This window comes from Salvelinus alpinus, chromosome 22 (assembly GCF_045679555.1).
Source record: "Salvelinus alpinus chromosome 22, SLU_Salpinus.1, whole genome shotgun sequence".
In the NCBI taxonomy this organism is placed as follows: Eukaryota; Metazoa; Chordata; class Actinopteri; order Salmoniformes; family Salmonidae; genus Salvelinus; species Salvelinus alpinus.
The window spans coordinates 33,531,743-33,548,013 of NC_092107.1; the positions used below are offsets into that span (position 1 = coordinate 33,531,743).

The window sequence follows — 16,271 nt, forward strand, 5'->3', positions numbered from 1 at the left end:
AAAGCTGACCACGACTCCATTTTGTTGATTCCAGCCTACAAACAGAAACTAAAACAACAAGCTCCCGCGCTCAGGTCTGTTCAACGCTGGTCCGACCAATCTGAATCCACGCTTCAAGACTGCTTCGATCACGCGGATTGGAATATGTTCCGCATTGCGTCCAACAACAATATTGACGAATATGCTGATTCGGTGAGCGAGTTCATTAGGAAGTGCATTGACGATGTCGTACCCACAGCAACGATTAAAACATTCCCAAACCAGAAACCGTGGATTGACGGCAGCATTCGCGTGAAACTGAAAGCGCGAACCACTGCTTTTAACCAGGGCAAGGTGACCGGAAGCATGACCGAATACAAACAGTGTAGCTATTCTCTCCGCAAGGCAATCAAACAGGCTAAGTCCCAGTACAGAGACAAAATCGAGTCGCAATTCAACAGCTCAGACACAAGAGGTATGTGGCAGGGTCTACAGTCAATCACGGATTACAAAAAGAAAACCAGCCCCGTCGCGGACCAGGATGTCTTGCTCCCAGACAGGCTAAACAACTTTTTTGCCCGCTTTGAGGACAATACAGTGCCACTGACACGGCCCCCTACCAAAACCTGCGGGCTCTCCTTCACTGCAGCCGAGGTGAGTAAAACATTTAAACGTGTTAACCCTCGCAAGGCTGCAGGCCCAGACGGCATTCCCAGCCGCGTCCTCAGAGCATGCGCAGACCAGCTGGCTGGTGTGTTTACGGACATATTCAATCAATCCTTATCCCAGTCTGCTGTTCCCACATGCTTCAAGAGGGCCACCATTGTTCCTGTTCCCAAGAAAGCTAAGGTAACTGAGCTAAACGACTACCGCCCCGTAGCACTCACTTCCGTCATCATGAAGTGCTTTGAGAGACTAGTCAAGGACCATATCACCTCCACCCTACCGGACACCCTAGACCCACTCCAATTTGCTTACCGACCCAATAGGTCCACAGACGACGCAATCGCAACCACACTGCACACTGCCCTAACCCATCTGGACAAGAGGAATACCCATGTGAGAATGCTGTTCATCGATTACAGCTCAGCATTTAACACCATAGTACCCTCCAAACTCGTCATCAAGCTCGAGACCCTGGGTCTCGACCCCGCCCTGTGCAACTGGGTCCTGGACTTCCTGACGGGCCGCCCCCAGGTGGTGAGGGTAGGTAACAACATCTCCACCCCGCTGATCCTCAACACTGGGGCCCCACAAGGGTGCGTTCTGAGCCCTCTCCTGTACTCCCTGTTCACCCACGACTGCGTGGCCATGCACGCCTCCAACTCAATCATCAAGTTTGCGGATGACACTACAGTGGTAGGCTTGATTACCAACAACGACGAGACGGCCTACAGGGAGGAGGTGAGGGCCCTCGGAGTGTGGTGTCAGGAAAATAACCTCACACTCAACGTCAACAAAACAAAGGAGATGATTGTGGACTTCAGGAAACAGCAGAGGGAGCACCCCCCCTATCCACATCGACGGGTCAGTAGTGGAGAAGGTGGAAAGTTTTAAGTTCCTCGGTGTACACATCACGGACAAACTGAATTGGTCCACCCACACAGACAGCGTCGTGAAGAAGGCGCAGCAGCGCCTCTTCAACCTCAGGAGGCTGAAGAAATTCGGCTTGTCACCAAAAGCACTCACAAACTTCTACAGATGCACAATCGAGAGCATCCTGTCGGGCTGTATCACCGCCTGGTACGGCAACTGCTCCGCCCACAACCGTAAGGCTCTCCAGAGGGTAGTGAGGTCTGCAGAACGCATCACCGGGGGCAAACTACCTGCCCTCCAGGACACCTACACCACCCGATGTCACAGGAAGGCCATAAAGATCATCAAGGACAACAACCACCCAAGCCACTGCCTGTTCACCCCGCTATCATCCAGAAGGCGAGGTCAGTACAGGTGCATCAAAGCAGGGACCGAGAGACTGAAAAACAGCTTCTATCTCAAGGCCATCAGACTGTTAAACAGCCACCACTAACATTTAGCGGCCGCTGCCAACATACTGACTCAACTCCAGCCACTTTAAAAATGGGAATTGATGGAAATTATGTAAAAATGTACCACTAGCCACTTTAAACAATGCCACTTAATATAATGTTTACATACCCTACATTACCCATCTCATATGTATATACTGTACTCTATATCATCTACTGCATCTTGCCATCTTTATGTAATACATGTACCACTAGCCACTTTAAACTATGCCACTTTATGTTTACATACCCTACAGTACTCATCTCATATGTATATACCGTACTCTATACCATCTACTGCATCTTGCCTATGCCGTTCTGTACCACCACTCATTCATATATCTTTATGTACATATTCTTTATCCCTTTACACTTGTGTGTGTGTATAAGGTAGTAGTTGTGGAATTGTTAGGTTAGATTACTTGTTGGTTATTACTGCATTGTCGGAACTAGAAGCACAAGCATTTCGCTACACTCGCATTAACATCTGCTAACCATGTGTATGTGACTAATAAAATTTGATTTGATTTGATTTGAGAGCCATTCCTCTCCTCTTTCTAAACCCCACACGCCAGCAGCATACCACTCTGTACCCCACTGCTGACTTGCTTCTGAAGCTAAGCAGGGTGGGTGCTGGTCAGTCCCTGGATGGGAGACCAGATGCTGCTGGAAGTGGTGTTGGAGGGCCAGTAGGAGGCTTTCTTTCCTCTGGTCTGAGGAGATCCCAGGGCAGTGATTGGGGGGGACATTGCCCTGTCGAGGGTGCTGTCTTTTGGTTGGGACATTAAACGGACTCTCTGTAGTCATTAAATATCCCATGGCACTTATCGTAAGAGTAGGGGTGTTAATCCCAGTGTCCTGGCTAAATTTCCATCATCGCCACCTAATCATCCACAACTTCCAATTGACTCATTCAGCCCTGTAACTATTCCCCAGGTCACTGCTGTAAATGAGAAGCTGTTCTCAGTAAACTTACCTGGTAAAATAAAAACATTTCAATTAGCTGAGCTTTCACAGTTTAGCCTAAGTGATGAGAAAACTATTTGAATCTATAGACGTCTGTACTACAGCCAGAACAACGGTGTGATACATGCCTGTCACTTTAGCACTTTTTCACTCATGAACATTTCCCTCAAACTATACGCACCACGCTACATTAGTTGAGGCTATCGGTCTAATAAATGAATTAGAAAAAAATGTCAGTGTCATTGAGGGCTTCATCTCCTACAGGCTACATACAGTACATGACCATGTATTAAGTCTACAGTACATGACCCTGTATTAGGTCTACAGTACATGACCCTGTATTAAGGTCTACAGTACATGATCCTGTATTAAGGTCTACAGTACATGACCCTGTATTAAGGTCTACAGTACATGACCCTGTATTAAGGTCTACAGTACATGACCCGGTATTAAGGTCTACAGTACATGACCCTGTATTAAGGTCTACAGTACATGACCCGGTATTAAGGTCTACAGTACATGACCCGGTATTAAGGTCTACAGTACATGGCCCTGTATTAAGGTCTACAGTACATGAGGTATTAAGGTCTACAGTACATGACCCTGTATTAAGGTCTACAGTACATGACCCTGTATTAAGGTCTACAGTACATGACCCTGTATTAAGGTCTACAGTACATGACCCTGTATTAAGGTCTACAGTACATGACCCTGTATTAAGGTCTACAGTACATGACCCTGTATTAAGGTCTACAGTACATGACCCTGTATTAAGGTCTACAGTACATGACCCTGTATTAAGGTCTACAGTACATGACCCTGTATTAAGGTCTACAGTACATGACCCTGTATTAAGGTCTACAGTACATGACCCTGTATTAAGTCTACAGTACATGACCCTGTATTAAGGTCTACAGTACATGACCCTGTATTAAGGTCTACAGTACATGACCCTGTATTAAGGTCTACAGTACATGACCCTGTATTAAGGTCTACAGTACATGACCCTGTATTAAGTCTACAGTACATGACCCTGTATTAAGGTCTACAGTACATGACCCTGTATTAAGGTCTACAGTACATGACCCGGTATTAAGGTCTACAGTACATGGCCCTGTATTAAGGTCTACAGTACATGACAATGTATTAAGGTCTACAGTACATGACCCTGTATTAAGGTCTACAGTACATGACCCTGTATTAAGGTCTACAGTACATGACCCTGTATTAAGGTCTACAGTACATGACCCTGTATTAAGGTCTACAGTACATGCCCATGTATTAAGTCTACAGTACATGACCCTGTATTAAGTATACAGTACATGACCCTGTATTAAGGTCTACAGTACATGACCCTGTATTAAGGTCTACAGTACATGACCCTGTATTAAGGTCTACAGTACATGACCCTGTATTAAGTCTACAGTACATGACCCTGTATTAAGGTCTACAGTACATGACCCTGTATTAAGGTCTACAGTACATGATCCTGTATTAAGGTCTACAGTACATGACCCTGTATTAAGGTCTACAGTACATGACCCTGTATTAAGGTCTACAGTACATGACCCTGTATTAAGTCTACAGTACATGACCCTGTATTAAGGTCTACAGTACATGACCCTGTATTAAGGTCTACAGTACATGACCCTGTATTAAGGTCTACAGTACATGACCCTGTATTAAGGTCTACAGTACATGACCCTGTATTAAGGTCTACTTTACATGACCCTGTATTAAGGTCTACAGTACATGACAATGTATTAAGGTCTACAGTACATGACAATGTATTAAGATCTACAGTACATGACCCTGTATTAAGGTCTACAGTACATGACCCTGTATTAAGGTCTACAGTACATGACCCTGTATTAAGTCTACAGTATATGACCCTGTATTAAGGTCTACAGTACATGACCCTGTATTAAGGTCTACAGTACATGACCCTGTATTAAGGTCTACAGTACATGACAATGTATTAATGTCTACAGTACACGACCCTGTATTAAGGTCTACAGTACACGACCCTGTATTAAGTCTACAGTACATGACCCTGTATTAAGGTCTACAGTACATGACAATGTATTAAGGTCTACAGTACATGACCCTGTATTAAGGTCTACAGTACATGACCCTGTATTAAGGTCTACAGTACATGACCCTGTATTAAGTCTACAGTACATGACCCTGTATTAAGTCTACAGTACATGACCCTGTATTAAGGTCTACAGTACATGACAATGTATTAAGGTCTACAGTACATGACAATGTATTAAGGTCTACAGTACATGACCCTGTATTAAGGTCTACAGTACATGACCCTGTATTAAGTCTACAGTACATGACCCTGTATTAAGGTCTACAGTACATGACAATGTATTAAGGTCTACAGTACATGACAATGTATTAAGGTCTACAGTACATGACCCTGTATTAAGGTCTACAGTACATGACCCTGTATTAAGGTGTACAGTACATGACCCTGTATTAAGTCTACAGTACATGACCCTGTATTAAGGTCTACAGTACATGACCCTGTATTACGGTCTACAGTACATGACCCTGTATTAAGGTCTACAGTACATGACCCTGTATTAAGGTCTACAGTATATGACCCTGTATTAAGGTCTACAGTACATGACAATGTATTAAGGTCTACAGTACATGACAATGTATTAAGGTCTACAGTACATGACCCTGTATTAAGGTCTACAGTACATGACCCTGTATTAAGGTCTACAGTACATGACCCTGTATTAAGGTCTACAGTACATAACCCTGTAAAAAGTCTACAGTACATACCCCTGTAAAAAGTCTACAGTACATGACCCTGTATTAAGGTCTACAGTATATGACCCTGTATTAAGGTCTACAGTATATGACCCTATATTACTGTCTACATACATGACCCTGTATTAAGTCTACATACATGACCCTGTATTACGGTCTACAGTATATGATCCTGTATTACGGCCTAAAGTACATGACCCTGTATTAAGTCTACAGTACATGACCCTGTATTAAGGTCTACAGTACATGACCCTGTATTAAAGTCTACAGTACATGAGCCTGCATTAAGGTCTACAGTATATGACCCTGTATTAAGTCTACAGTATATGACCCTGTATTAAGGCCTACATTATAACCCTGTAAAAAGTCTACAGTATATGACCCTGTATTAAGGCCTACATTATAACCCTGTGCTACTAACTAGATGAGAGTGTAATAAGGCCTACAGTATACGACCCCATATTACTAACTAGATGAGAGTGTAATAAGGCCTACAGTATACGACCCCATATTACTAACTAGATGAGAGTGTAATAAGGCCTACAGTATACGACCCCATATTACTAACTAGATGAGAGTGTAATAAGGCCTACAGTATACGACCCCATATTACTAACTAGATGAGAGTGTAATAAGGCCTACAGTATACGACCCCATATTACTAACTAGATGAGAGTGTAATAAGGCCTACAGTATACGACCCCATATTACTAACTAGATGAGAGTGTAATAAGGCCTACAGTATACGACCCCATATTACTAACTAGATGAGACTGTAATAAGGCCTACAGTACACGACCCCATATTACTAACTAGATGAGACTGTAATAAGGCCTACAGTATACGACCCCATATTACTAACTAGATGAGAGTGTAATAAGGCCTACAGTATACGACCCCATATTACTAACTAGATGAGACTGTAATAAGGCCTACAGTATACGACCCCATATTACTAACTAGATGAGACTGTAATAAGGTCTACAGTACACGACCCCATATTAGGCCTACCTAAAATAATGCCTTTGGAAAAACAAACTGCAGCAAAAGAAAAAACTGATGCTGTGAGAGGATGAACGGTTTTACAAGAAGCTACGTCGAGAAACATTAACCAATGGTGAGAGAGGGGAGGGATTTAACGGGTATAGAAGAAGCTACGTCGAGAAACATTAACCAATGGTGAGAGAGGGGAAGGATTTAACGGGTATAGAAGAAGCTACGTGGAGAAACATTAACCAATGGTGAGAGAGGGGAGGGATTTAACGGGTATAGAAGAAGCTACGTGGAGAAACATTAACCAATGGTGAGAGAGGGGAGGGATTTAACGGGTATAGAAGAAGCTACGTCGAGAAACATTAACCAATGGTGAGAGAGGGGAGGGATTTAACGGGTATAGAAGAAGCTACGTCGAGAAACATTAACCAATGGTGAGAGAGGGGAGGGGATTAACGGGTATAGAAGAAGCTACGTCGAGAAACAATAACCAATGGTGAGAGAGGGGAGGGGATTAACGGGTATAGAAGAAGCTACGTCGAGAAACAATAACCAATGGTGAGAGAGGGGAGGGGATTAACGGGTATAGAAGAAGCTACGTTGAGAAACATTAACCAATGGTGAGAGAGGGGAGGGATTTAACGGGTATAGAAGAAGCTACGTCGAGAAACATTAACCAATGGTGAGAGAGGGGAGGGATTTAACGGGTATAGAAGAAGCTACGTCGAGAAACATTAACCAATGGTGAGAGAGGGGAGGGATTTAACGGGTATAGAAGAAGCTACGTCGAGAAACATTAACCAATGGTGATAGAGGGGAGGGATTTAACGGGTATAGAAGAAGCTACGTCGAGAAACATTAACCAATGGTGAGAGAGGGGAGGGATTTAACGGGTATAGAAGAAGCTACGTGGAGAAACATTAACCAATGGTGAGAGAGGGGAGGGGATTAACGGGTATAGAAGAAGCTACGTCGAGAAACATTAACCAATGGTGAGAGAGGGGAGGGATTTAACGGGTATAGAAGAAGCTACGTGGAGAAACATTAACCAATGGTGAGAGAGGGGAGGGGATTAACGGGTATAGAAGAAGCTACGTCGAGAAACATTAACCAATGGTGAGAGAGGGGAGGGATTTAACGGGTATAGAAGAAGCTACGTGGAGAAACATTAACCAATGGTGAGAGAGGGGAGGGGATTAACGGGTATAGAAGAAGCTACGTGGAGAAACATTAACCAATGGTGAGAGAGGGGAGGGGATTAACGGGTATAGAAGAAGCTACGTCGAGAAACATTAACCAATGGTGAGAGAGGGGAGGGATTTAACGGGTATAGAAGAAGCTACGTGGAGAAACATTAACCAATGGTGAGAGAGGGGAGGGGATTAACGGGTATAGAAGAAGCTACGTCGAGAAACATTAACCAATGGTGAGAGAGGGGAGGGATTTAACGGGTATAGAAGAAGCTACGTCGAGAAACATTAACCAATGGTGAGAGAGGGGAGGGATTTAACGGGTATAGAAGAAGCTACGTGGAGAAACATTAACCAATGGTGAGAGAGGGGAGGGGATTAACGGGTATAGAAGAAGCTACGTCGAGAAACATTAACCAATGGTGAGAGAGGGGAGGGATTTAACGGGTATAGAAGAAGCTACGTGGAGAAACATTAACCAATGGTGAGAGAGGGGAGGGGATTAACGGGTATAGAAGAAGCTACGTCGAGAAACATTAACCAATGGTGAGAGAGGGGAGGGATTTAACGGGTATAGAAGAAGCTACGTGGAGAAACATTAACCAATGGTGAGAGAGGGGAGGGGATTAACGGGTATAGAAGAAGCTACGTGGAGAAACATTAACCAATGGTGAGAGAGGGGAGGGGATTAACGGGTATAGAAGAAGCTACGTCGAGAAACATTAACCAATGGTGAGAGGGGAGGGATTTAACGGGTATAGAAGAAGCTACGTGGAGAAACATTAACCAATGGTGAGAGAGGGGAGGGGATTAACGGGTATAGAAGAAGCTACGTCGAGAAACATTAACCAATGGTGAGAGAGGGGAGGGATTTAACGGGTATAGAAGAAGCTACGTCGAGAAACATTAACCAATGGTGAGAGAGGGGAGGGATTTAACGGGTATAGAAGAAGCTACGTGGAGAAACATTAACCAATGGTGAGAGAGGGGAGGGGATTAACGGGTATAGAAGAAGCTACGTCGAGAAACATTAACCAATGGTGAGAGAGGGGAGGGATTTAACGGGTATAGAAGAAGCTACGTGGAGAAACATTAACCAATGGTGAGAGAGGGGAGGGGATTAACGGGTATAGAAGAAGCTACGTCGAGAAACATTAACCAATGGTGAGAGAGGGGAGGGATTTAACGGGTATAGAAGAAGCTACGTCGAGAAACATTAACCAATGGTGAGAGAGGGGAGGGATTTAACGGGTATAGAAGAAGCTACGTGGAGAAACATTAACCAATGGTGAGAGAGGGGAGGGGATTTAACGGGTATAGAAGAAGCTACGTCGAGAAACATTAACCAATGGTGAGAGAGGGGAGGGATTTAACGGGTATAGAAGAAGCTACGTGGAGAAACATTAACCAATGGTGAGAGAGGGGAGGGGATTAACGGGTATAGAAGAAGCTACGTGGAGAAACATTAACCAATGGTGAGAGAGGGGAGGGATTTAACGGGTATAGAAGAAGCTACGTGGAGAAACATTAACCAATGGTGAGAGAGGGGAGGGGATTAACGGGTATAGAAGAAGCTACGTCGAGAAACATTAACCAATGGTGAGAGAGGGGAGGGATTTAACGGGTATAGAAGAAGCTACGTGGAGAAACATTAACCAATGGTGAGAGAGGGGAGGGGATTAACGGGTATAGAAGAAGCTACGTGGAGAAACATTAACCAATGGTGAGAGAGGGGAGGGGATTAACGGGTATAGAAGAAGCTACGTCGAGAAACATTAACCAATGGTGAGAGGGGAGGGATTTAACGGGTATAGAAGAAGCTACGTGGAGAAACATTAACCAATGGTGAGAGAGGGGAGGGGATTAACGGGTATAGAAGAAGCTACGTCGAGAAACATTAACCAATGGTGAGAGAGGGGAGGGATTTAACGGGTATAGAAGAAGCTACGTCGAGAAACATTAACCAATGGTGAGAGAGGGGAGGGATTTAACGGGTATAGAAGAAGCTACGTGGAGAAACATTAACCAATGGTGAGAGAGGGGAGGGGATTAACGGGTATAGAAGAAGCTACGTCGAGAAACATTAACCAATGGTGAGAGAGGGGAGGGATTTAACGGGTATAGAAGAAGCTACGTGGAGAAACATTAACCAATGGTGAGAGAGGGGAGGGGATTAACGGGTATAGAAGAAGCTACGTCGAGAAACATTAACCAATGGTGAGAGAGGGGAGGGATTTAACGGGTATAGAAGAAGCTACGTCGAGAAACATTAACCAATGGTGAGAGAGGGGAGGGATTTAACGGGTATAGAAGAAGCTACGTCGAGAAACATTAACCAATGGTGAGAGAAGGGGAGGGATTTAACGGGTATAGAAGAAGCTACGTCGAGAAACAATAACCAATGGTGAGAGAGGGGAGGGGATTAACGGGTATAGAAGAAGCTACGTGGAGAAACATTAACCAATGGTGAGAGAGGGGAGGGGATTAACGGGTATAGAAGAAGCTACGTGGAGAAACATTAACCAATGGTGAGAGAGGGGAGGGGATTAACGGGTATAGAAGAAGCTACGTCGAGAAACATTAACCAATGGTGAGAGAGGGGAGGGATTTAACGGGTATAGAAGAAGCTACGTCGAGAAACATTAACCAATGGTGAGAGAGGGGAGGGATTTAACGGGTATAGAAGAAGCTACGTCGAGAAACATTAACCAATGGTGAGAGAGGGGAGGGAATTAACGGGTATAGAAGAAGCTACGTCGAGAAACATTAACCAATGGTGAGAGAGGGGAGGGAATTAACGGGTATAGAAGAAGCTACGTCGAGAAACATTAACCAATGGTGAGAGAGGGGAGGGATTTAACGGGTATAGAAGAAGCTACGTCGAGAAACATTAACCAATGGTGAGAGAGGGGAGGGATTTAACGGGTATAGAAGAAGCTACGTCGAGAAACATTAACCAATGGTGAGAGAGGGGAGGGATTTAACGGGTATAGAAGAAGCTACGTGGAGAAACATTAACCAATGGTGAGAGAGGGGAGGGGATTAACGGGTATAGAAGAAGCTACGTGGAGAAACATTAACCAATGGTGAGAGAGGGGAGGGGATTAACGGGTATAGAAGAAGCTACGTCGAGAAACATTAACCAATGGTGAGAGAGGGGAGGGATTTAACGGGTATAGAAGAAGCTACGTCGAGAAACATTAACCAATGGTGAGAGAGGGGAGGGGATTAACGGGTATAGAAGAAGCTACGTCGAGAAACATTAACCAATGGTGAGAGAGGGGAGGGATTTAACGGGTATAGAAGAAGCTACGTGGAGAAACATTAACCAATGGTGAGAGAGGGGAGGGGATTAACGGGTATAGAAGAAGCTACGTGGAGAAACATTAACCAATGGTGAGAGAGGGGAGGGGATTAACGGGTATAGAAGAAGCTACGTCGAGAAACATTAACCAATGGTGAGAGAGGGGAGGGATTTAACGGGTATAGAAGAAGCTACGTCGAGAAACATTAACCAATGGTGAGAGAGGGGAGGGATTTAACGGGTATAGAAGAAGCTACGTCGAGAAACATTAACCAATGGTGAGAGAAGGGGAAGGATTTAACGGGTATAGAAGAAGCTACGTCGAGAAACAATAACCAATGGTGAGAGAGGGGAGGGGATTAACGGGTATAGAAGAAGCTACGTGGAGAAACATTAACCAATGGTGAGAGAGGGGAGGGGATTAACGGGTATAGAAGAAGCTACGTGGAGAAACATTAACCAATGGTGAGAGAGGGGAGGGGATTAACGGGTATAGAAGAAGCTACGTCGAGAAACATTAACCAATGGTGAGAGAGGGGAGGGATTTAACGGGTATAGAAGAAGCTACGTCGAGAAACATTAACCAATGGTGAGAGAGGGGAGGGATTTAACGGGTATAGAAGAAGCTACGTCGAGAAACATTAACCAATGGTGAGAGAGGGGAGGGAGTTAACGGGTATAGAAGAAGCTACGTCGAGAAACAATAACCAATGGTGAGAGAGGGGAGGGAATTTAACGGGTATAGAAGAAGCTACGTCGAGAAACATTAACCAATGGTGAGAGAGGGGAGGGATTTAACGGGTATAGAAGAAGCTACGTCGAGAAACATTAACCAATGGTGAGAGAGGGGAGGGGATTAACGGGTATAGAAGAAGCTACGTCGAGAAACATTAACCAATGGTGAGAGAGGGGAGGGGATTTAACGGGTATAGAAGAAGCTACGTCGAGAAACATTAACCAATGGTGAGAGCAGGGGAGGGAATTTAACGGGTATAGAAGAAGCTACGTCGAGAAACATTAACCAATGGTGAGAGAGGGGAGGGATTTAACGGGTATAGAAGAAGCTACGTCGAGAAACATTAACCAATGGTGAGAGAGGGGAGGGATTTAACGGGTATAGAAGAAGCTACGTCGAGAAACATTAACCAATGGTGAGAGAGGGGAGGGGATTAACGGGTATAGAAGAAGCTACGTCGAGAAACATTAACCAATGGTGAGAGAAGGGGAGGGAATTTAACGGGTATAGAAGAAGCTACGTCGAGAAACATTAACCAATGGTGAGAGAGGGGAGGGATTTAACGGGTATAGAAGAAGCTACGTCGAGAAACAATAACCAATGGTGAGAGAGGGGAGGGAATTTAACGGGTATAGAAGAAGCTACGTCGAGAAACAATAACCAATGGTGAGAGAAGGGGAGGGAATTTAACGGGTATAGAAGAAGCTACGTCGAGAAACAATAACCAATGGTGAGAGAAGGGGAGGGAATTTAACGGGTATAGAAGAAGCTACGCCGAGAAACAACCAATGTTGAGAGAGGGAAGGGAATTTAATGGGTATAGAAGAAGCTACGTCGAGAAACATTAACCAATGGTGAGAGAGGGGAGGGAATTTAACGGGTATAGAAGAAGCTACGTACTCCCGAGTGGCGCAGTGGTCTAAGGCACCACATCGCAGTTGCTAGCTGTGCCAGTAGAGATCCTGGTTCGAGTCCAGGCTCTGTCGCAGATGGCCGCAACCGGGAGACCAATGGGGCGTCGCTCAATTGGCCCAGCATCGTCCGGATTGGGGGAGGGTTTGGCCGGCAGGGAAGTTCATGTCCCATCGCGCTCTAGTGACTTCTGTGGCGGTTCGGGTGCATACATGCTGACACGGTCGCCAGGTGTACAGTGTATCCTCCAACACATTGGTGTGGCTAACTTCTGGGTTAAGCAGGCATTGTGTCAAGAAGCAGTAAGGCTTGGTTGGGTCGTGTTTCGGAGGACGCATGGCTCTCAACCTTCGCTTCTCCTGAGTCCGTAAGGGAGTTGCAGCGATGAGACAAGACTGTAACTACCAATTGGATACCACGAAATTTGGGAAAATAAGGGGTAAAAGTAAAAAAATAAAAATAAATAAAAGGAGCTACGTCGAGAAACAATGACCGATGTTGAGAGAGGGTAGGGTATTTAAGAGGAGGTTAAGAGAAATACACATTACTTTGGGTGAACGTTAAAGAACATTGCATAAACATTTTTAGTGTTGAATGGACATGACACAGTCATATTGATAGACTACAGAACCGTGAACTATAAGTTCTACACTGTACGTGTCTATGCACAGAACATACTGTAGCACTGCATGTTAGTTATACAACTTAGTTTTTTGACAAATGTTTAAGCCTAATATAGTGTTGCACAGTGAGACATTTGTCTCTGGATGTGCCACAGAATGCCTGTTGAGAAAAGTAGGCCCAAGACTTGTGAATAAACATTGTTTGGCGACATGCACATAATTTGGAACCACAGGGATTCATCCAAAGTGAAATACGTAATTCAGAAGTAAGATCTGTACTGTGTTGATGCCTATCCTCGAATGACCTCCCTGCCTACCTCCCTCCGCCAACCTTCGTTTTAGAGACTTTCAAAATCTCCAGGTCGAAACCTTCTCATCTAAAATAATATATTATTAATAACAGACTGCACAGCAAATCTCAGCCTTTCTACTGTAATGCTGAGCAGCAACCCTTGTATTCTAAATAGAGAACTACACAGGTTTTAGGGTAAGCAAGAAAATAGGCACGCTACAAACAATTATGATGTTTAATTCATGAATAGCAATTAAACAGTCCTGCAGTTCTGGATCTGTCTGCCATATTTACTGGTGGTGTAAATATGCAGCCAGAGGAAACATCCTGACTAGACTTCACTAAAGCCCCCCTAAACCCTTATCAACCTCCTTCCAATCTCCTCCCTACACCCCTATCACCCTGCCAATCTTATCCCTACACCCTATCAACCTCCTTCCAATCTCCTCCCTACACCCCTATCAACCCTACACCAACCTCCACCCTACACCCCTACCAACCTCCCCCCCTACACCCCTATCAACCCTCCACCAACCTCCCCCCTACACCCCTATCAACCCTCCACCAACCTCCACCCTACACCCCTATCAACCCTCCACCAATCTCCTCCCTACACCCCTATCAACCCTCCACCAACCTCCCCCCTACACCCCTATCAACCCTCCACCAACCTCCCCCCTACACCCCTATCAAACTTCCACCAACCTCCACCCTAAACCCCTATCAACCCTCCACCAACCTCCCCCCTACACCCCTATCAAACTTCCACCAACCTCCCCCCTACACCCCATCAACCCCCACTAACCTCACCCCTATTGGCAGCCCCATGTCTCCTCTCCATCCTGTCAGAGCAGAGGGGGAAAGACAACTTAAAACGTTATTTCAGACTCACGGCTTCCAACTTGAACAGCTTCAGTACGGATTGGGGCAAGCTGAGCAACATGGCTTAGGCCTTTAACTTGGCTGATGCCCTGCAGTACACACCCTGTAGCTCCCACTGACCGACCGTTGCTAAACATTTAAAACCGTGTTAGGACCGCGCCTGCCTGCCTGCGTGCCTGCCTGCCTGCGTGAGTGTCCTGGGCGTTATTTCCCACCCCAGTCAGCCAGCTGGTCTGAATGTAGCAGGGGACACTGTAGCTTTAGCCACTTAAAATGTTTAAAATCGAATGAAGGACAGTAATACTTTTATTAAGAACAATGAACCCCAAGCCGAACTAAAGGCTTAGGTTAGATAGCCTAACCTTTAAGGGAGGGAAAAAAGAGGGGGGTGGATAGAGAAGGAGAGGAAAGATAGGGAGCTAGGGAGGGAGAGGAAAGAGAGAGGGTATGTTGCATCTGCCTGCTGTGGGAGTGATTACACCTCCTCTCAAAATCTGTCACATTTCTGACTCATCCCCAACAATGCTGATAAACTCTCTGGACCGATAACCCTGTCAGGGCCAGGGGGAATACACACACAAGCACAGACGCACACACCCTCACACGCACCATCACACGCACCACCTCATCCGAACCCATCTAACCAACCAGCCTATAAGGTCACCCCAGTCAACTGAGTGATGGGGATGTTCTGTCAAACAAGCGAAGCCTCAGGATAGAGATATGGACAGGCCAGCAGCCAGCCAGTCAGATGGATAGGAGGGACTGATTGCCTGAATGTAACTGACGTCTCACCAACCCTACTACAGCTTTGACACGCCGATGACACAAGTCACATCCTAAAGACACACACGTGTGCATGCCACACACATACATACAGCTCTGACCAGCCCTCCTAGAGCTCAGAGAGTCCTGTGACACACTGTAACACATGATGCCTGGGGCGTCAGAGACGGGAGGCCTGAAGGGAGCATGTTAGGTAACTGTCCCCACAGAGCCTGTTAGTTTGCAGGATGTGAAATGGAGGGATATTCCCTGTGGCCTAAAGCTGAGAGGTAAATATACGCCGACTCTGTCGGTCTATCTCTCGAAGTGTCACTTCCTATGTTACTCCAGGCCTCTCCAGCTCTGGATTTGTTTTGTTTCTTTCTCTTTCTCCAGCTGCCTTCTCTTTCAGGATCCTTAGTTTTCATCTTCTTTTGTTCAGACCTTGTTCTGTCTCTCTTTCACTTCCTCTCTTCTCCTCTCTCGTGGGACTCTTGTCAGGCAAACAGAAGGCTTTCAGCACAGCCTTGTGAAATACCTGTGGTTTGTTCAGAAGAGAGAGCGAGAGAAATGCCATCTCCTCCCCTCAATCTCTCCTTTCCTCTCAGAGTCCAATCACTCTCAGAGAAAAGAACAGGTCCCCAGAGAGTTTGTCCTTCCTCCTTATTCTATCCCTTCTTTTAATGTCTCCTTTCTGTTAAATCAGTTGTTGTTTTTTTACACATACTTTGTGGATTTTTGCAATGGCGGTTCCTTTAGACAACAGTTTCACATGTCCTTGTCGTATGCAGATGAGTAGCTGCTGACTAGAG

At 45.3% G+C, this 16,271-nt stretch overlaps 1 protein-coding gene across 1 annotated transcript in view; it reads right to left on the reverse strand.

Annotated features, from left to right (window-relative positions):
- Positions 1-16,271, reverse strand: part of LOC139549655 (neutral amino acid uniporter 4-like) — a 293,437-nt gene that overhangs the window by 136,514 nt on the left and 140,652 nt on the right. The window lies entirely within an intron of this gene.